Here is a 22778-nt window from a genome sequence, read left to right as displayed (position 1 = left end):
ATCCAGACCTGGGAATTATTTTTTTCAAAAGATATGAATTTTTATGAGAGTTCTCAACAAAGAAAAATTGGACATACAGACTCAGTCAACCCTACCATATTGTGGCTCCTATAATGTACAAGATCTAACTTAAACCAACAAAGATTTTGCTCTGATCATGGAAGTGCCTGTAGAACCTTGATCTACAGGTTCATCAATGCTCCCTGGTGGACATCAGCTTCAAATAGGTTTTTAGCTGAAAGGACTCGGGGAGAAATTATGCAGGTACAGAAGAATTTAGCAAGTCAGAAAAAACTTCTTAAAAAGAAAACTGACATCACACATCTTTATGGAAACTTCTCTTATTCTTAAGCAATGGACAAAATATTTACCTTTTGTAAAAATATGTGAATAACCAACCACCTTGATCAAGAATAGGTGAGTTCCCCGCAAAATTTATTCCTTTTGGTACCACTTACAGATCAAAGGTGATCCAAAAATGGGCTCTATTTTATATGTATTTTTATGTAAAGTAAATGTTTAAACTGCATCTCTCAAACCAAGAGGCAGTAACCCAATATCTTTTGCTCTTGGAAGAATAGAGATATTTTGATGCTTACAGCAGCTTTTACCCATATTTTAAGAGACTACAGTGTGTCCAATAAATGTGCGCTATATGTAATGCGTTCCTTGACCCACATTACATACTATGAGGGTTCACAATGCAGTCTGTCAAGCAATATAAAATAATTTCACATGATTTTATCCAGAAAGAAATACAAATGTATCAAATTGCTTTTTAGAAAAATGAAGGAATAAAATCAAATAAACATGGCGGTATGTTCTCAATATTTAAAACGCCTAAAAAGAACCTTCTCGGAAAATACATCTCAGGCTCACAGGAGGAGGATTCAAGAGTTGCTGGACCTCTTAACTCCCTTCAGATAAGTAACTAGCCCATCTGAAAAAGTAAAACTGCAGAAAGAAGGATCCCCTCTGCGTCGAGCTTGCTAAGTGAACTGTTGAAATTTCCCCATCTCAGCAGACTTCTTTCTACAAAGGTCAGTAATCAGACAGCTGGCTGTGAATGCAGACTGAGGAAGTGTCGAGCACTGAGGAACACGCTAGAATTTGCAGACACATACTCACACCCAGATCACTTTACCAAATATAGCTTACAATCATCTCAGCTCTGCCTCTACTTTTTTCTATTCCTTTACTTTTTGTTTGGCTTTTCAAGACAAAAAGCCACCAGCTCTGTTCCTGGATTTTCTGGCACTCTTTTTGACGGAATACCTGTAAAGAAATGAGTAAGTGTTTTATTTGTGTCTGAAAGGTTTTCATTAGCACTCCCCTTCCCTCCCCCAACACGCACACTCGCATTCACACATACATGCACTCGCACACGCACACACTCACAGACGTGCTTTTCTTCGGTCCCCTGTAAGTTGCTCTAATCATTAGGCAGCACTGTTCCATCTCCTCTGTTTTCCTGTTCAGGCTCCATGTTCTTGTGCGCCACTGCTCCTGGCCACTTTCCTTGTCTCTTCCATTCTGTCTGACAGCTGGGCAGACATCCAAGATCTTTGCCATTTTAGTGGCTCAAGGAGTCTACCAGATAGTGTTCAGACTAGAGGGATGACCTCACAAGGAATTTATTTTTCCTTTTGGGTCTAAGTTTTGTGAGTTGGACACAGGACTGATGTATTTTCTAATTCAAGCCAATGGTAATGGAGCGACTGAACCAGAGTTGAAGTCTCTGACAGCTTTCTGTAGATTCAGAGAACCTGTTAGGAGGGGGGAAAAAAAGAGTTTAAAGCAGAATCGGTCTTCATCTGAAAATGTGACATGAATTCTACTCGGCATTCCTACCCTGAACATGCTAACACAACAGGTAAAGTCTTAAACATACCAAAAGTCAATAAACTCAAAGTTATGGTTTTCACAGCAACGGTAACTCATATGTCAGTGGCATTTTCCATTCCTGCAATAGGCGTTAAGTTTACCAGTCCAATGCAAATGCATACTATAGCCAAGTTAGCTACTGAGTTCCCTGACTTTTCTTAATAGGGAACCAGTCAGACCCATCATTATACTCTGTTTAAATGGCACTTGTCAAGTTCCTGACCAAAAAAAACCTCCTCCATTTGTATTACCCTGACTGAAAAGAAGTACAAACTTACCAGGTTAACCCCCTCTGGTAAACCAGGGACCCAAGGATTCCACATCCCTGTTAGAAGCCCAGAATTCCCCAACTCACATGCCCACATGGCTTCCAACCCCCGAGTGTGGTTTGAGTTTTACTTCTCAGTAAACACGTGGAAAAGTTGAAGTACCAGTGGCATGTTAGGATATTTGAGGTAGTTAAGTTGACTTGTTTATAGATCTTTGGAGTTTTATGGACTTTCCAGGTATCATCTCAAGCACAGAATTTCACCAGAAACATCAAATATCAGTATTAGGAAAGTTCACGGTTTGTAGCCTGATACTTTAACTGCTTAGTAAATATTATAGCCTTTTTTATCAGTGGTGAGTTGGTAACTGATAACATTTTCAATGAGCTCTGAGGTTTCTTTATAAGACTGCACCATCTCAAGCCTAGATATTGAGTTCTATGACTGTGGTAAAGAGATAACACTATCTACAATGAATATAGCTTTTGTCTTCACCCCGCCCCCATGAAGTATGAAGAAGTTATAAACTAACTTTGGAATTCCTCCCTCCTAAGCCCTGGCTGTGTCCCAGGCCCATTCTACAGGTGGGTTGGCTAAGGCAGCAAGAACAATGACCTTAAGGTACTAATGTATGTGAGTGAGTCTGGCAGCCATCACATACAGCACCATTGAACACAGAAGAAAAGGCACCCCTCCAACAAACCAAGTAGAAAAGAAGTATCCCCTTTGGACATCCCAATTTAAGATATTTCCTCCCTGATGGCGCTGCCTCTTGCCACAGTGCAAGGCTGCGGAAGTGCAGCCAGTAAAGCCTGGGCTGATCCCAAAAGTCAGGCATTCTTGCACCGGGTGTTACCTGAACAGCCAAACACCATGACAGGGCTCAGAGAAAACCTGCTCTGGCCAAGCTGCGTAGCTGCTCTAACACAGCTCAAAGTTTGGGCTCAGTCATGTTCGGCCATAAACTTGGTCAACAGTTCATGACTCTATCATCTGGAGAACATCGCCTTATCCCTCTAAGCCTTGATCCCCTCAATATGTAAAACTGACATAATGATAACACCTCCCAACTACAAGTTAATAGATGGAAAGTCCGTAGCATGCATCGTGTTCAATTCTCTGTGGTCTCTTGGAGCAATTCTGGTTTAGGGTCAGGAAATTGAGGCTCTGCCTTTCACTGTAGCCCTAACAAATGTATGACCTTGAAAACTGTCTCATTATAGGGGCACCTGGTTGGCTCAGTCGATTAAGTGTCTGCCTTTGGCTCAGGTCATGATCCCAGGGTCCTGGGATCCAGCCCCTAGCTGGGCTCCCTGTTCATCGGGGAGTCTGCTTCTCCTTCTCCCTCTGCCTCCCCACACTGCTCATTCTCTCTCTCTCACTTTCTCTCTCTCTTAAATAAATAAATAAAATCTTTTTTAAAAATTATCTCATTATACTTTAATTCCCTAATCTTTACCTCATGGGAATATTGAAATAATTATAAGTGAAAATACTTGCAAAATAATTTCTTATACCACTGTGTTATCTTTGAAAGTAATTACATATATCTGAAGTTTTAAGGTGAGAAAAACAATAAGTAGGATTAGAAAATGGATTTACTCAAATAAGAGTAAGAAAAATGATAATGGTACTTTTTCAAGAAGGAAGAGTCTAGCTCCTTCAGGCCAGGGTCGCAGTTTCTTAAAACAAAAATAACTCTGCTCAGGCAATTCACTGAAATTATTTCCACTATGCTGGAGAGAAAGTTCTCACTAAAATAGCTGATAAGTATTACTGATATCCCAGGTGTGTTTTGTACTTGACTTTGTAAGGGTTTTCATAGGATTCTTTCATGGCTGCTGTAAAGCCTTTTTCCTGAAAGCAACAAGATCTCAAAGGTTCTCACATACAGAGAAGAATGCTCTAGAAACATGGCCATGATCCTTGGTTGGGATAAACATTTTACAATGGGCATTTTTATTTGAGAGTTGAAATACTGAGGGTCTCCCAAATGTCTGACTCACACTAAAAGAGGATAAAAGAGTCCTAAAATTACCCTTCCCTTCTGTTGGGACTTCACAGAAACTTCCAAAAAGAAAGAGATTCCTTTTGTCCATTACCCCTTGATCCATTCCACAGGTTTGAGATGGTGCTATTTATTTTAAGACTCTCCAATCAATAATAATTACACAAAATGTCTTCTCCTGTTTTCTCTTCCACCCCAAGATAGAAGAAGACAGACTGAAAATGGGATAAGAGAGTCTGACCTCAGAGCCAAGCCAGGGTCACTGAAGCAACCTGAATGTCTGGTGCAATGTCAGCACATTTACAGAGCCATATACACAACCAGTGCATATCTCAGGCAGCCCAGACGAGTGATAAAGTCCCAGTGCCACCTTCTCTGCCCTTCACAGCCCACAGGGGTTCAAAGGTCAGAAATCTGTAGCTGCCTTACTGATAAAGTCGGCCAGATTATTCATTTACTATGTCACAGAAAATAAATGGGATTCTTTTTGATATGTCACCATCAGCATTAGCTTTATATCATGAAAATACTTCAGCATTTTACTGACTGGCTTTGGAACATGTTTTATGTCTGTGCTTTCAACAAATTTTTGAGTACTCAAATGTGTCTGGCAGAGCATTAAGTACTAGAAAAGGGGAGAATAATAAGGATAATTATTGTTAAATAGGAACACTCTGAGGGCTACAGGTACAAGGGGAGTTTTTCAAAAAGAAGTTCTTTTCTCAGCTGCTCAGAGTATTGTTACAGAACTTAGAATGTGTAAAAACAACATATTATGTTAAGTACTATAAAAGGTAGAAGCCAAGTTTTGTGCGAGTTCCAAAGTAGAAAGCAATAAACTCCCTATGGCTTCAGGCAGGGCTTTAGATTAGAAGTGACATGTGACTATATTCATTTGTAGAGACAGAAAAAGAATTACTGCAATATTATGCTTTGTTACAGAAATATGTATTTGGTCTTTCAGATTATTAAAATATATTTCTCTCATGTATTTGGTCTTCATCCATCATTCCTCATGCACAACTCCCAAGCCCTTGGAATTTTCTAAGTGTTGATGTCAGAAAAGTGTCTCTTACTTTGAGGTGACTTTTCTCCACTACCTGAGGATGGAGGTGGGTTTCCAGGAGAACCAACCATGTGATTAGAGGGTTGGAACTTTCATTCCCATTCCTCAATGTCCAGGAAGGGAAGAGGGCCTGGGGGTTGAATAAATCACCAATGGTCAATGATTCAATCCATCAAGACTATATAATAAAGCTTCCATAAAAATCCAAAGCTCAAGCTTGGGAGAGACCCCAGATTTGTGGCCACGTGGATGTTCTGGGAGGGTGGTATGCTTGGAGAGGGCATGGAAGCTCCACACCTTTTCCCCACACCTTGTCCTGGACAGCTCTTCCATCTGGTTGTTCCTGAGTTACATCTTTTTATAAAAAGAGGTAATCTACAAAAAAAAAAAAAAAAAAAAAGAGGTAATCTAGTATGTAAAATGTTTCTTCAAGTTCTGCAATCTGCTCTAGCAAATTTACCAAACCTGAGGAGGGGGTGATAGGAGCTTCTGATTTATAGCCAATGGGTCACAATTGCAGCTAACAACCAGGTTTTGTGACTGGTATCTGAAGTTCAAGGCAGAGGATCATAGGAACCTCCAAAAGATTGGTCAGAAGCACAGATTGTCAACCCAAATCTTTTTTTTTTTTTTTCGGTAAACTGAGGCAAAATCAAATGACCAAAAATGGACTTTATTCAGGAATAGCAGTGAAATTGCGATTTGAGAAAATGCATGCTGCCATATGCTGCACGCACATCTTTCTAGGGTTGAGAATGGGCTGTATTTACCAACACAGAGAGCAGAGAGGGGGAAATCCAGCCTGATTCTAAGCAGTATGCTCATCAGCTAGAGAAGGGCAAGAAATTCTTGGCAGATGTTCATTGGTCGGTCAGGAGATAAGTCTTGGTCTATAATTCAGGCATTTACCAAAAATCAGTCTCTCACCTAAGTTTCTGTTCTTCTGAGGGTATATGCATGACCTTCTCCATGTCGTCTCCTCTGGTTACCTTGTAGATGGCAATCTTTTCAATAGGTAATAACCTGGGCTTGCAATCAGCATCTGAAAGAGGCATTGGGCAGTTTTATGGGATCCTGCCCCCAACCTGGGGAATCTGATGCTGTCTCCAGGCAGATAGTGTCAGAATTGAGTTGAATTGTAGAACACCCAGGTTGTGTCACAGAGAATGGGGAAACCTCCACACATTGGGTGACCAGGGCATCAGAAGTGAAACGTCCCATATGAGCAACACAGGAGATTCACAGGTAGAGAAATACAGTGGGGAAGAGCAGGGTTTCTCCCTACTTAGGACAGAAAAGGCTGAGGACTTTTTCTGTATAATTATACACCATGACCACCTAGGGTTTTTTTTTCCAGGTATGGAAATGTTTCAACATTTAAAAATCAATGAACATAATCTATCATGTCAATGGACTAAAGAAGAAAAATCAAATGATGATACAGATAGATGCAGAAAAAGCATTTGATAAAATCCAACAGTGATTCATGGTAAAATTTGTCAGCAAACTAGAAATAAAGAATAACTTCCCCAAATTGCTAACGAACAATTACAAAAGACTCAACTAACTTAACATCACACTAAATTGTGAAGAAATGAAAGGTTGTTTCACCCTTCAAAGCAGGAACTAGGTAAAGATGCCCCCTCTCTCCACTCCTATTCAACACTACTGGAAGTCCTAGTTAGTGTAATAAGACAAACAAAAGGAAGTAAAAGGTATAGAGATTAAAAAGGAAAAATTAAATCTTTCTCTGCTCACAAAAGAGATGACTGTGTATGTAGAAAATCCCAAAGATTTGACAAAATTAAATAACTCTTACATTACAGCAGTCATAGGATACAAGGTTAATACACAAAAGCAAATTGTTTTCCATATACCAGTAATAAACAATTGGAACTTGAAATTAAAAACACAATATAATTTATATTAGCACCAAAACCTCCCTGAAATGCCTAGGTACAAATCTAAAAAAATACACAGAGGATCTATGTGACAAAAACTACAAAAGTCTGATGAAAGAAATTAAAAAAAATTCTAAATAAACAGAGAGATATTCCATGTACATGGGTAGGGTGACTCAATGTTGTCGAAATCTCAGTTTTTCCCCTTCTCCAGCTATCAATTCAATGCAACACCCATCAAAATTTCAGCAAGCTATTTTTGCAGAAATTAATAAACTGTCTCTACATTGTATATGGCAAGACAAAAGACCCAGAATAGCAAACAAAATACTGAAGACGAGGGAAGTTGAGATTTGGCACTAGCCAACATCAAGCCTTACTATACAGGGGCACTTGGGTGGCTCAGTGGGTTAAGCCTCTGCCTTTGGCTCAGGTCATGATCTTAAGGTCCTGGGACCGAACCCCACATCGGGCTCTCTGCTAAGTGGGGAGCCTGCTTCCCCCTCTCTCTCTGCCTGCCTCTCTGCCGACAAGGAAGTAGGCAATAGGAGCTTCCATTCACTGCTGGATAGAATGTTAAATGGTGCTACACTTTGGAAGACAACCTGACAGTCTCTTACAAAGCTTACCATAGTCTTAGTATACAAGGAAGAAACTACATAACCTAGGTATTTACCCAATTGAGCTGAAAAGATATGTCCACAAGAAAGAACAAATTTTGAAGAAAAGGTAAAGCCCTGCACATGAATGTTTCAGATGATTTTATTCATAACTGACAAAAACTGAAAACAATCAAGGTGCCCTTTAATAAGTGAGTGGGTGAACAAATTGGATTACAAATGTCTGAAGGACTATTCTTCACTGACAAAAAGGAAAGAGCTATCAAGCCATGAGAAGACAGGGAGAAACCTTACCTGCCTATTGAGGACCTTGACACTTTTGAGAAGTAATGGTTGGGTATATTGTGGGATAGCCCTCCACTGGAATTTGTTTGATATTTTTCTCATGTTTAGATTAGGGCTCTGTGTTTTTAGGAGGAAGATCACAGAGATAAAGAGCCATTGCCATCACATCATATCAAGAATACATACTGTCAACATGATTTATGAAAGTTAATGTTGACCTTGATCATCTGGTTGAAGTAGTGCTTGTCATGTTTCTCCACTGTTATATATAGTAAATAAAAGTTACTCTTTTATTTCTCTGGTCTGTACTGTACTCATTGCAAAGAAGTCACTATGCACAGTGTACCCTGTAAGGGGAGGAAGTTATACACTCCCTCTTTCAGAGTGGATACATAATTGATTTGGAATTCTTCTGCAATGGACATTTGTCTCTTCTTCACTTAATAATTTATTCGTTAACTTATGTACCAGATGACCACGAATAAATCTGACAAAAACTTGCAAGACTTGCTCACTGAAAATTATACATTGAAAAGAGAAATTAAACACCTAAATAAATAGAGAAATACCATTTTCAAGTATGGTTCTTTTTTTTTTCCGATTTATTTATTTTCAGAAAAACAGTATTCATTATTTTTTCACCACACCCAGTGCTCCATGCAAGCTGTGCCCTCTGTAATATCCACCACCTGGTACCCCAACCTCCCACCCCCCCCGCCACTTCAAACCCCTCAGATTGTTTTTCTGAGTCCATAGTCTCTCATGGTTCATCTCCCCTTCCAATTTACCCAAAAGCACATACCCTCCCCAATGTCCATAACCCTACCCCCCTTCTCCCAACCCCCCTCCCCCCAGCAACCCACAGTTTGTTTCGTGAGATTAAGAGTCACTTATGGTTTGTCTCCCTCAAGTATGGTTCTTAAGACACAATTATTAAAACCCAACCTCCCACAAATTTACCCACCTAGTGTCAATTCATAGGGTCAATTTGTAGAATTTGGCAAACTGATCCCAAAATTCATTTGAAAATGCAAATAATCTTGTAGTAGTCAAAATGACTTTGAAAAAGAAGAACAAAGTTGAATCACTCGTACTATATGATATGAAGATTTGTTTTATATCTACTTATTATATACTTCTTATCAGGGCAACATGGTCTTGCCATATAGGTAGGCAGATAAATAAATGACAATGTATACAGTCCAGAAGTAGACTCCTATATATATGATCAATTGATTTTCAGAAAAGGTCTCAAAGTGTTTCAATAAGGAAAGGAAAGTATTTTCAACAAATTGTGCTAAAAAGCAGACAGCCATAAGCAAAGGGGGAAAAAAAAACACAATTTACCATTTACCTCACAACATATGCAAATGAATCCTAGACTAGGGGCTAAAACAAGAAACCTTCTTGAGGAATATACAGGAGAAAAATCATAGTATCTGTGGGTTTAAGATTTCTTCAATAGGACAAAAATATCACAAACTATAAAATAAAAATACATAAATTAGATTTCCTCCAAATTTTACACTTTTATTCTTCCACAGACATTGTTAAGAATATGAAGAGAGAGAGTCCTTGGGAGCAGCATCGTCGTCCAGAGCAGCAGCATCGCCAGGGGAGCGGCAGCGCTGCCAGGAGCGTCGTCACTGGGAAGGGTCATCCTCAGGGCTGACCTCATAGATCCTCTGCATCTATGAGCTGGGACATGCAGTAGATCTCTGTTTCTGTCCCAGCCCAGTGATCCCACAACTCTAGAGAAACAGTGAGGTCACAACAACATTAATGTCCCCTCCCAGATTCTTGCAGTGAAATCCAGGGAAAGAAAAATATACCTTAAATGAAAATTCAACCATGTCATTCATCTAATCAGAATCTTTAAGTGCCTCAAATACTTAAAGAATAAAGGCCAAGAAGGGGAGACAGGATGGCGGGGAAGTAGGAGGAGGCGCCATTTCAACCTGTACCCTAAAGTGAGCTGATTACCTACCAAAGAACTCCAGTTACCCATGAAATCAGCCTGAGATCAGAATTTACACATCTGGATCTCTACAGGGGCAGAAGATGCCAGTGGGCAGGTAAAGCGGAGTGGGAACATCGGACTGACACTGAAAGATAAACAAAAGGGGGAGGGAGCCACCAGAGGTGAACGATTGGAAAGTAATACCCCAATACAAGAGTGCCCTGCATCTGGGGCACTTTCTCCTGCATTAACCTGGAGTCTGGTTGAAAGCACTCAAAAAGAGCAAAGGATTGTGGGGGGAAAATTGTGAGAATCGGGACGGTTAGGGACAGGGGCTTAAGTCCCTGGACCCAGGACAACCTCCCCTGATGCTGAGCAACAGAGAGTGTTATGGAGAAACCAGGTCTTGGTCCCTGAGCCGCCAGTGCGCCCGAGAACACGTGGGGTCCAGCTCCTGTGACGGGCTGGGAGCCTCGCCGAATGGCAGAACACCATACCATGCTATCAGAGCCTGAGACACATGCGCCCCACACCCGCCCCTGGGAGAGGTGCATGCAGGTGTCAGCCTGGTGCTCTCAGACCCAGAAAGATCAGGCACTCCCAGTCCGGGCCAGTGGGAAAATCTCAGTGTGCAATCACTGCTTGGAACCTCTCTGGCGGTCTGGAGCTGCCCAGCCAGCCACTGCTGCCATGGTTTTGGGTACAAAGAGGAGATCCTGCATCCCCAGGGACCGTGACTCAGAACCTGCTCTGCCAGCAGCTCTGTAGCACCCACAGAGGAGCAGACTGAGGCTTCTCTTTGACAGGGAAGTCAGGGTGCAGTTTGCTTTCCACTAAACCTCCAAAAACCATCAAAAGCTGTCAAGGCAAGAGAAAAAAAAAAAAATGAACAAACAAACATAAAAACCTCCAGAGAACAAAAGCCTGAAAAAACCGGTTTCCTCAGAGCCCACCCCCTTGAGGGGGGTGGGAGGACTTAACTCAGGGAACATCATTGACTGAAAACCCACGTGGCAGGCCCCTCTCCCAGAAAACCAACCAGGAAAGAAAAAAAAAAAAAAGACTACAAGAGAACAACCACCACTACTTCATAGATACAACTTTTATTTTTAACTCATTCCCACTATTCTGGTTTTATATATATATATATATATATATATGTATATATATATGTATATATATATATACATATATATATATATAATTTTTTAACCTATTTACCATCACAGTGAGATGTCCAGTACATCAAATTCCATAATAACCTTCTAACCTGAATTTTTTGATACATACACCAATGTTTTTCTTTTGTTTTTCTATTTTTTAATTTTTTTAAATTTTAGTTTAGTTTAGTCTAGTTTATTCTTTTTTTATTTTTATTTTCTAATATTCATATAGAGTTAAACTTCAAGGTAACCCCCTTTCCCCAATCAATGCTACCCTATAGGTAAACCAATTTTTAATCCCCCTTTATCTTAGGAAAGTTGAGTCCTTTAACAAAGATATCAAGATACATCCAGAAAGAATCAAAATAATCTTCCTCACCCACACTGAGAATTTATAACCACTCTCCTATCTTTTTCTTCTGCCAGTGTTTCTGTGTACTTGTGTTTGTATACTTATACTTGGGGTTCTTTTTGATGAGGTTCTTCCTTTTTTTGCATATATATATATTTTTTTCTCTTGTCATATAATTTTGTCAGTCTTTTTGTTTATCTGGTTTTGGTTTGTATACTTCATAAATCTTACCTTGGGACCTATTTGGGCTGAGCCTTCTCTTTTATCTTCCCTTTTTCTCCTGTCTCTCTCTCTCTCTTTTTTCATTTTCTTTTCTTTTTTTCTCTCATTTGGGTGGGGAAACCTGATTGCTCAAAAGCATTCCAGGGTTCACCATGACTGCACCACAGTCGATACATCCAGCTACATCCATTCAGTCATCTCTCACCAAAATGACTAGTAGGAGGAATGCCCAACAGAAGAAAAATACAGAGGATGGGACTTCTGCAACAGAGCTAATGGCTATTGACATAGAAAATATGTCGGAAAGAGAATTCAGGCTAACAATTATCCAGGCAATAGCTAGGTTGGAGAAAGCCATGGATGACAAAATGGAATTGATTAGGGCAGAACTGAAAGCCACCAGGGATGATGTTCACAATGTTAGGGCAGAACTGAAAGCCACCAGGGATGATGTTCAAAATGCGCTCAAGGAGTTCCAATCTAATCTAAATTCTCTAAAAGCTAGGATAACTGAGACAGAAGATAGAATTAGTGATCTGGAGGACAAAGAGATAGAGAGAAAGGATCAGGAGGAAGCCTGGAACAAACAGCTTAGAAGCCACGAAAACAGAATCAGGGAAATAAATGATGCCATGAAACATTCCAAGGTCAGAATTATTGGAATCCCTGAAGGGGAGGAGAAAGAATGAAGTCTAGAAGATATAGTGGAACAAGTTGTCCATGAAAATTTTCCCAATCTCACGAATGAAACCAGCGTTCATGTACTAGAAGCAGAACAGTTTCCCCCAAGATTATAGATTCTCGAAAGTCCTCGAGACACATAATAGTAAGAATGAAGAATTATAATTGTAGGCAAACCCTCTTGAAAGCAGCCAGGACAAAGAAGCTCCTTACGTACAGAGAAAAGCCCATCAGAATAACATCAGACCTGTCCACAGAAACCTGGCAAGCCAGAAAGGGCTGGCAAGATATATTCAGGGCACTAAATGAGAAGAACATGCAGCCAAGAATACTTTATCCAGCAAGACTGACATTCAAAATGGATGGAGAGATAAAGAGTTTCCAAGACTGGCAAGGCTTAAAAGACTATGCGACCACCAAGGCAACACTGCAGGAAATATTAAGGGGGGTTCTATAAAAGAGAAAAAATCCTAAAAATATCAATGAACAGAAATATAGCGACACTCTACAGAAAGAAAGACCTCAAAGGCAATATGATGTCAATACAAATGTATCTATCAATAATCACTCTCAATGTGAATGGCCTAAATATGCCCATCAAATGACACAGGGTTGCAGATTGGATAAAACGACAGGACCCATCCATATGCTGTCTACAAGAGATCCATTTTGAACCTAAAGATACACCCAGAGTGAAGGTGAAGGGATGGAGAAGCATCTTTCATGCCAATAGGCCTCAAAAGAAGGCTGGGGTAGCAATTCTCATATCAGATAAATTGGATTTTAAACTAAAGACTGTAGTCAGAGATAGAGAAGGACACTACATAATTCTTAAAGGGACTATCCACCAAGATGATCTAACAATTGTAAATATCTATGCCCTCAATCTGGGAGCAGCCAATTACATAAGAAAACTATTAATAAAGATAAAGAGTCATATTGATATGAATACATTAATAGAAGGAGATCTTAACATGCCTCTCTTAGTAGCAGACAGATCATCGAAGCAGAAAATCAATAAAGAAACAAGAGCATTGAATGGCACATTGGACCAGATGGACCTCATAGATATATACAGAACATTCCACCCTAAAACAACAGAATACTCATTATTCTCAAGTGCACATGGAACCTTCTTAAGAATAGACCACATACTGGGTCACAAATCAGGACTCAACTGATACCAAAAGACGGACATTATTCCCTGCATATTCTCAGATCACAATGCTTTGAAACTGGAGCTCAACCACAAGGAAAAGTTCTGAAGGAACTCAAACACCTGGAAGCTAAAGACCACCTTGTTTAAGAATGCTTGGATCAGGGGTGCCTGGGTGGCTCAGTGGGTTAAGCCGCTGCCTTCAGCTCAGGTCATGATCTCAGGGTCCTGGGATCGAGTCCCGCATCGGGCTCTCTGCTCAGGAGGGAGACTGCTTCTCTCTCTCTCTCTCTCTCTCTGCCTGCCTCTCCATCTACTTGTGATTTCTCTCTGTCAAATAAATAAATAAAATCTTTAAAAAAAAAAAAAAAAGAATGCTTGGATCAACCAGGAGATCAAAGAAGACCTTAAACAATTCATGGAAACCAATGAGAATGAAGACACTTTGGTCCAAAACCTATGGGATACAGCAAAGGCAGTCCTAAGGGGGAAATACATAGCCATCGAAGCCTCCTTTAAAAAAAGTGAAAAATCCAGAATACACCAGCTGTCTCTACACGTTAAAGAACTGGAGAACCAACAAAAAATCAAACCAACTCCACACATAAGAAGAGAAATAATCAAGATTAGAGCAGAGATCAATGAGGTAGAAATCAGAGATACAGTAGAACATATCAATGAAACTAGAAGCTGGTTTTTGAAAGAATCAATAAGATCAATAAACCATTGGCCACACTAATCCAAAAGAAAAGAGAGAAAGCCCAAATTCATAAAATTATGAATGAAAAGGGAGAGATCACAACTAACACCAAGAAAGTAGAAACAATCATCAGAAGTTATTATCAACAGTTATATGCCAATAAGCTAAGCAACCTAGATGGAATGGTTGCATTCCTGGAAAACTATAAACTCCCAAAATTGAATCAGGAAGAAATTGACAACCTGAATAGACCAATATCTAGTAATGAGATTGAAGCAGTGATCAAAAACCTCCCAAAAAATAAGAGCCCAGGACCTGATGGATTCCCTGGGGAATTCTATCAAACTTTCAAAGAAGAAATAACACCTATTCTCCTGAAGCTGTTTCCAAAAATTGAAGCAGAAGGAAAAGTTCCAGATTCTTTTTATGATGCCAGCATTACCCAGATCCCCAAATCAGGCAAATATCCTACCAAAAGGAGAATTTCAGACCAATATTACTGATAAATATGGATGCTAATATTTTCAAGAAGATCCTAGCAAACAGGATCCAACAGTACATTAAAAAGATTATCCACCATGACCAGGTGGGATTCACCCCTGGGTTACAAGGATGGTTCAACATTCGCAAATCAATCAATGTGATAGAACAAATCAATAAGAGAAGAGAGAAGAACCACATGGTCCTCTCAATTGATGCAGAAAAAGCATTTGACAAAATCCAGCATCCATTCCTGATTAAAATGCTTCAAAGTATAGGGATAGAGGGAACATTTCTGAACTTCATAAAATCTATTTATGAAAGACCCATAGCAAATATCATCCTCAATGGGAAAACCTTGCAGCCTTCCCGTTGAGATCAGGAACATGACAAGGATGCCCACTCTCACCACTCTTGTTCAGCATAGTATTAGAAGTCCTAACAACAGCTATCAGACAACAAAGAGAAATAAAAGGTACCCAAATTGGCAACAAAGAAGTCAAACTCTCTCTCTTCACAGATGACATGATTCTTTATATGGAAAGCCCAAAAGACTCCACCCCCAAACCACTAGAACTCATACAGCAATTCAGCAACGTGGCAGGATACAAAGTCAATGTACAGAAATCAGTGGCTTTCTTATACACTAACAATGAAAATACAGAAAGGGAAATTAAAGAATCGATTCCATTTACTATAGCACCAAGAACCATAAGATACCTGAGAATAAACCTAACCAAAGATGTTAAGGATCTGTACTCGAGGAACTACAGAACGCTCATGAAAGAAATTGAAGAAGACACAAAAAGATGGAAGATCATTCCATGCTCTTGGATCGGAAGAATAAACATTGTTAAAATGTCTATACTGCCTAGAGAAATCTATACTTTTAATGCCATTCCGATCAAAATTCCACTGGTATTTTTCAAAGAGCTGGAGCAAATAATCCTAAAATTTGTATGGAATCAGAAGAGACCCAGAATCGTTAAGGAAGTATTGAAAAACAAAAATAAAACTTGGGGCATCACGTTACCTGATTTCAAGCTTTACAACAAAGCTGTGATCACCAAGATAGCATGGTACTGGCATAAAAACAGACACATAGACCAGTGGAACAGAGTAGAGAGCCCAGATATGGACCCTCAACTCTATGGTCAAATAATCTTCGACAAAGCAGGAAAAAATATACAGTGGAAAAAAGACAGTCTCTTCAATAAATGATGCTGGGAAAACTGAACAGTTATATGTAGAACAATGAAACTCGACCATTCTCTTACACCGTACACAAAGATAAACTCAAAATGGATAAAAGACCTCAGCATGAGACAGGAATCATTCAGAATCCTAGAGGAGAACATAGGCAGTAACCTCTTCAATATCAGCCACAGCAACTTCTTTCAAGATATGTCTCCAAAGGCAAAGGAAACAAAAGCTAAAAGGAACTTTTGGGACTTCATCAAGGTCAAAAGCTTCTGCACAGCAAAGGAAACAGTCAACAAAACAAAAAGGCAACCCACGGAATGGGAGAAGATATTTGCAAATGACAGTACAGACAAAAGGTTTATATCTGGAATCTATAAAGAACTCCTCAAACTCAACACACACAAAACAGATAATCATATCAAAAAATGGGCAGAAGATATGAACAGACACTTCTCCAATGAAGACATACAAATGGCTATCAGACACTTGAAAAAATGTTCATCATCACTAACCATCAGGGAGATTCAAATTAAAACCACATTGAGATACCACCTTATACCAGTCAGAATGGCCAAAATTAGCAAGACAGGAAACAACGTGTGTTGGAGAGGATGTGGAGAAAGGGCAACCCTCTTACACTGTTGGTGGGAATGCAAAATGGTGTAGCCACTTTGAAGAACAGTGTGGAGATTCCTCAAGAAATTAAAAATAGAGCTTCCCTATGACCCTGCAATTGCATTACTGGGTATTTACCCCAAAGATACAGATGTAGTGAAAAGAAGGGCCATCTGTACCCCCAGTGTTTATAAGCAGCAATGGCCACAGTCGCCAAACTGTGGAAAGAACCAAGATGCCCTTCAACGGACGAATGGATAAGGAAGATGTGGTCCATATACACTATGGAGTATTATGCCTCTATCAGAAAGGATGAATACCCAACTTTTGTAGCAACATGGACGGGACTGGAAGAGATTATGCTGAGTGATATAAGTCAAGCAAAGAGAGTCAATTATCATATGGCTTCACTTATTTGTGGAGCATAACAAATAACATGGAGGACATGGGGAGATGGAGAGGAGAAGGGAGTTGAGGGAAATTGGAAGGGGAGGTGAACCACGAGAGACTATGACCTCTGAAAAACAATCTGAGGGTCTTGAAGGGGCAGGGGGAGAGAGATTGGGGAACAAGGTGGTGGGTATTAGGGAGGGCACATATTGCATGGAGCACTGGGTGTGGTGCAAATACAATGAATACTGTTACACTGAAAAGAAATTTTTTAAAAAGTTAACTTAAAAATACATGAAAATAAAAAAATATAATAAAAAAAAGAATATGAAGAAAGAAATCACAAACTGGGTGAAATGTTTACAAATATATTTCTGACAAAGGACTTGTATAAAGAACATTTCTAAAACTCTTATACTTAAGAAGAAAATAAACAACCCAATAAAAAATGGCAAAAAATATTTGCCCACTTCTCAGAAAAGATAAATGGATAGTAAAAAGGTATATGCTCGCCTCATTAGGTCCCCGGGAAATGGTAGTGTAAACCAAGAGATGTCATTGCACACCTACAGGAACTGATCAAATTAAAGATTATCCATACCAAGTGCTAGTGAGGAGGTAGAGCAACTGGAACTCTCATACACTGCTGGTGAGAAGGTAAAATGATCCAATCCACTGTGAATCTGAAAGTCAATTAGGTAGTTTCTTAATAAATGAAACATGCACCTACCATGTGACTTAGCAGTTTAACTCCTTGGTATTTGTCCAAGAGAAATGAAAGCCTATGTTCAAAGACTTATATGTAGATATTTATAGCCACTCTATTTGCAATAATCAAAAACTGGAATAATCCTCATGTCCTTCAAAAGATATAAACCTGTTATTCATCCGATAAAATACTGAAGTGTGGCCATACACTGGAATACTACACAAAAATAAAAGGAATTAACTATTGACATTTGCAACAACAAGAATAACTTTTACAGTAGTTATTCTGAGTGAAGTAAACCAAATAATGACAACAAAACCAAATAACAACATTGTGGGGAGCCTGAGTGGCTCAAGTTGATTGAGTGTCTGACTCTTGATTTCAGCTCAGGTCATGATCTCAGGATCATGGGATAGAACCCTGTATCAGGCTCTTCACTCACCAGGGAGTCTGCTTAAGGATTCTCTTTCTGCCTCTTCCTCTTACCCCCCACCCAATAAATAACTAAATCTTTAAAAAAAGAAAAAAGAATAAATGTAGTATGGTTCCATTATATGTAAAAGTCTAGGACATACAAATTAATCTGTAGTGACAGAAGCAGGTCAGTTTTTGCTTGGGAATGGGGTGGGCAGAGTGGAGTGGGAAGGAGTGAGGGATGGCAAAGAGGCATGGAGAAACTTTTGAGGGTAATGGATATGTTCATTGTCTTGATTGTGGTTATGGTTCCATGGGTGTATACAAGGTCAAAAGTTGTCCAATTTCACACTTTAATATTTGCATTTTATCATATATCAATTACATCTCAATAAAGCAAAAAACTAAGTGATCAATCCATCTTACATCCTCTTCTGACTGTAGTTCCATCTGTCTGCCTCTACTTCACTTCAGTGGCCCTTCCAATGGCTATACCCTAGAGTTGGCCATTACCTGGAACTCAACCCATTCTGGAATCTCAAACTTAACACCTTCCTTTTACTCACACAACCTGTTATTCCAACTTACTCACTTCCTTATTCTCAAGATTTCTAACTTTCAGTCACTTCAAAGCCTAGGTCCCATGATCCAGACATTTTGCAACTTTTCTAATTTTGTCATCATGCTTAACAACTCCCTCCACAACCCCATGTGAGGACACAGATACTCTGTGAAAACCCCACACTGGACCCTGTGCATCTGGTGACACTACTATCTTTTTTGAGATTTAATTTACTTTCTTTGAAAATTAAAATCTATAGTCCATTACTTCCATCACTTTTATTACTTCCACATTTCTTGAGTCTTATTTTACTCCAAAATCTCATACCCCTAGTCCTTCCTTTGAGCTTACTTTGTAAATCCCCAATATCTGATCTGTCAAACTCTCCCATTCCACTCTTCTATCTATAAGGCATGCTGAATGCTGAGGAAGAAAACTTACACAACTGGAAAGATTGTCACACCAGATTGTCCCCTAAACCTACACTGGCTCCTCTCCATTTCAGTTATGCCAACTCCATTTATAATTATGTAAACCAAAACGCCTCAAGAGTTATCTTTCTATTCTCTCATTTTCTACATTCCACCTGCAGTGAATCAGGAAATTCTGTTTGTTCCACCCCTTAAATTTATTCAGAATCCAACCACTACTCACTATTTCTAATACCACTATTTTGGTCCCAGCTACTATCTCCAATCACCTTCATGACAGCCCTCTCCCTTCTGGTCTCCCTGCTTCTTCATGCACCCTCTATCTATTCACAAGACATCAGCCAGAGTCATCTTTTTAGCACCTAAGAATGTTCATATGTCACTTTCCTGTTCAAAACCTGCAATGCTCCCCCATTTTACACAGAGTAAAAAACCAAAGCTCCTGCATGATTTACACTTCCCCATAGCATCTTCTTTTACCTCACCTCCTACTCCTCCCCATCCCCACCTTGCTTAAGAAACATCTTCCATACTATCCTCCTTTTTCCTTGAATATGTCAACCACAGTCATGCCTTGGGCACTGGAATGTTCTCTCCACTATCTACGTGGCTAATTCCTACCCTCTTCCAAGTTTTTGCTCAAACGGTATCATCTCAAAGTTCTACCCCTACCTCTATTCATAACCTACCTATTCAGCCCCTCAATCTGTTCCATGTTTCCCTTTATTTTATACTACTTTTCATCTACTATAAACTACAATTTTCCTCTTTTGTTTCTTGCCAGTTTCCCATCATTAATTATGAACATAAACATCTTGACTATTTGTGTATCAATGTATCTGATAAGACTAAAAAGTCTTTGTACATAGAAAGCATTTGGTTAATATTTACTAAATGAATAAATGAATATTAGTGCTCTCTGTATACACTAGTACATTAAAAGATGGCCTATGGAGTCAAAATGTTGAGTTTAATCCCTTCTCTAACAAGATAATTGTCAAAGCATTTTTTAAAAAATTTCCTGTGCCTTAGTTACCCCATCTCTAAAATAAAGATGATTATTGTATCTGTCTTAAATAGTTATTCTAAGAATAAAAAAATGAATATATTTATAATGATTAAAGTTATAAGTAGAATGCAGTAAACACCCAACAAATATTAGGTATTTCCCAATTCCACCCCTCCCAAAATCTATTTAAAGTGCTCTACCTAGCCTCAAGCCCACCTCTTCTATATTTTCAATGGATGAACTTGCCCCTAATTAACAGGAACAAATGTAGTGTACCAAGCAAGGACTCTTTCTTTTCTCCATTAAAATGAATTTATACATAAACTTGTCCTGCATCATTTTCTTTGGTTCTCAGTGGAGAAAATAGCCCTTCTTCCCAGAGCCTGTGCCATCCATCACTCATGCTCTGTAACCATCTCTTCCCACAACCTCAAGGACAGTGCTCTAGTCTATCTTTCTATTTCTACTGTCTTTCCTTCTCAACACACACACACACACACACACACACACACACACACACAGTGTCCTTCCACATTTGCTCCAAAAATAAATAAAAACTTACCTTCTTAAATTTCAAATCCTGTTCTAAATTCCATTCTCTCTTCTTTTCCTTTCTTTCATGATAATTCTTCTTAACCCAGTAGAATATATTGGAGATTACCCTTTCAACTCACTGTTCTTTTCAACTCACTGTATTCTGACATTCCTTTCACAACTCCCATGAAATTGTTCCCTCCAAGTTCACTAATGACCTCCACATTTCCCAACCCAGTGTTCAGTTTCCTCTTTCTTAACTTGATATGCTTGTGTCTGTGACCATTCACTTCCTGCAATGCTAACTTTCCTGATTCTCTTCTGAGCTCTATGACTTGTTAATCTAGACTATGCCACCGATTTTTTAATCTTCCTTCCTAAATGTCCATTATCCCTCCAAGTCTTTGCTTTTGGCTCTTTTCACCTGACACCTGATTCTTCATCTGAACGGACTGCACTACTTATCATCCCCTGGACTTTGGTTATTTACATGTGGAAAAAAAAAAAACAGACTTCCATTAACATCAGTCTTTAAATTAATCTAATAGAAATATCATTAGGTCCAAACTGGACCCAATATCAAAATGTTTCCTCTTTCCAACTTCCATATCTCATTGAATGATATTACCATCCATCCACTTGCCCACACAGAAATTTGGCAGGCATCCCAGATTCTTTTTTCTCATTGAAACTTCACACTAAGCTACCAAGTCATACAGATTCTAACTCCTTAATATTGACTCATCTCCATGCCATTCTCTCTATCCACAAAGTCATTACCTTAATCCAGACCCTCATCACTTCTTGCCTGGATTACCACAACTGCCTCCTAACTAGTCTCCTTCCCTCAAGTCTGGCACAGCTCCAATCCCTACTTCACACAGTTGCCTATGTGTTCTTTCTGAAATACAAATCTGATCATGTCATTTTCCTGTTGAAATTCCTTCAATTCCTCCATAGCTTTTAAGATAAATTTGAGACTCTTTAGATTAACGCACAAGATACTTCATGATACGATGTTCCCATACATTCTACCTTCATCTCTCCTCATTAATCCCCACAAATTCCTTGCTCTTGGTACTACACTGCCTAAGATTCAACAAATGTCACATGCTATTTCATTCTCCATCCCTTCACAAATGAGGGAATAGATCTCCCCTCCCCACTCCCATCTGTCTGACTGTTTGTCATCTTTGAGAGATGATCTCAACTCCTCTACCACTATGAAGTCATCCCTGATCCACTAGGAATTGTTAGCTGTCCATCTATTTCTTTTACATCTCTTTCCTGACCACTAATATTTACTGATCTTAGCTACATACCATGCATTGTTTATGTACCTTTCAAACATTATCACATTTAATTCTTACAATGGCACTTCAAGATGGTAATGTTATTATCCTCTTTTTACAATGAATAAATTGAGATCCTGAGAAGTTCTGTAACTCATCTAAGTTCATACAGCTTAAAAGTGACAAAACCCAGCTTTTCCCTCTCTGAAGCCCATGGTCCTAAAAATGATGCTAAAACTGTTTTATCATTCAATATGTTATTGTTTGGCTTGGCTACAGATTTCTCACACAGGATCTGGCATATAGCAGCTTATTAATAAGCAAATTAGTGAATATGTTTGATTTGGGAAATATTGATATGGGGATATCTACAAGGCCTCTGGGTTGGCATGTTGTTTATCAGGTCTTGGAGTTCTAGCAGAAAATTTAAGCTACAGGTAGAAAACTGAAACCCTTCAGCAGTAGCTGAGACTGTGCAAGGGAGGACATTGGCATGGAGCACAGAACTGAGAGGGGAGCAGCAAGAGCTGGGGAGTGAGAGAACAGAGTCAGAGAAAAATGGCACCAAGGGAATTCTACTAAGGTGGAAGCTGAAACAGAGATAGATATGGGGATGGGGTGGGAAACTCAACAGAGACAACCCTAAAAATGTCTCTATTGTCAAGAGTGTGAAATTATTATAGGAAGGCTGAAGGGAGAACAGGCTCATTTCTACTCTGCCCTTTGCCCTTGACCACCTGGCCCTTGTTGCCTCACTGAGACTGAATGCCCTCAATCTCGTATTAGGCTAACCCTCAATCTCCGCCTCTGCTCCCCCCAGCTCCCCCCCCCAAGGAGAAGCCCTCACCTCTCCCAGGTGAGACTGTGCACTC

At 39.4% G+C, this 22778-nt stretch overlaps 1 long non-coding RNA gene across 1 annotated transcript; it reads right to left on the bottom strand.

Moving 5' to 3' along the window:
- Nucleotides 1-818: 818 nt before the first annotated feature.
- Nucleotides 819-20783, bottom strand: LOC122907815. Its single transcript, XR_006384751.1, has 5 exons — nt 20643-20783; nt 6155-6269; nt 5538-5602; nt 1399-1766; nt 819-1275 (listed from the first exon to the last, which is right to left on the bottom strand). It is a non-coding gene; the product is annotated as an uncharacterized LOC122907815 (long non-coding RNA).
- Between the last annotated feature and the right edge of the window lie 1995 nt (nt 20784-22778).

Source organism: Neovison vison, chromosome 5, assembly GCF_020171115.1.
Source record: "Neovison vison isolate M4711 chromosome 5, ASM_NN_V1, whole genome shotgun sequence".
Lineage (NCBI taxonomy): Eukaryota > Metazoa > Chordata > Mammalia > Carnivora > Mustelidae > Neogale > Neogale vison.
Note: the sequence above shows the minus strand (reverse complement) of the source record. Positions and strands in the feature narration are given on the sequence as shown.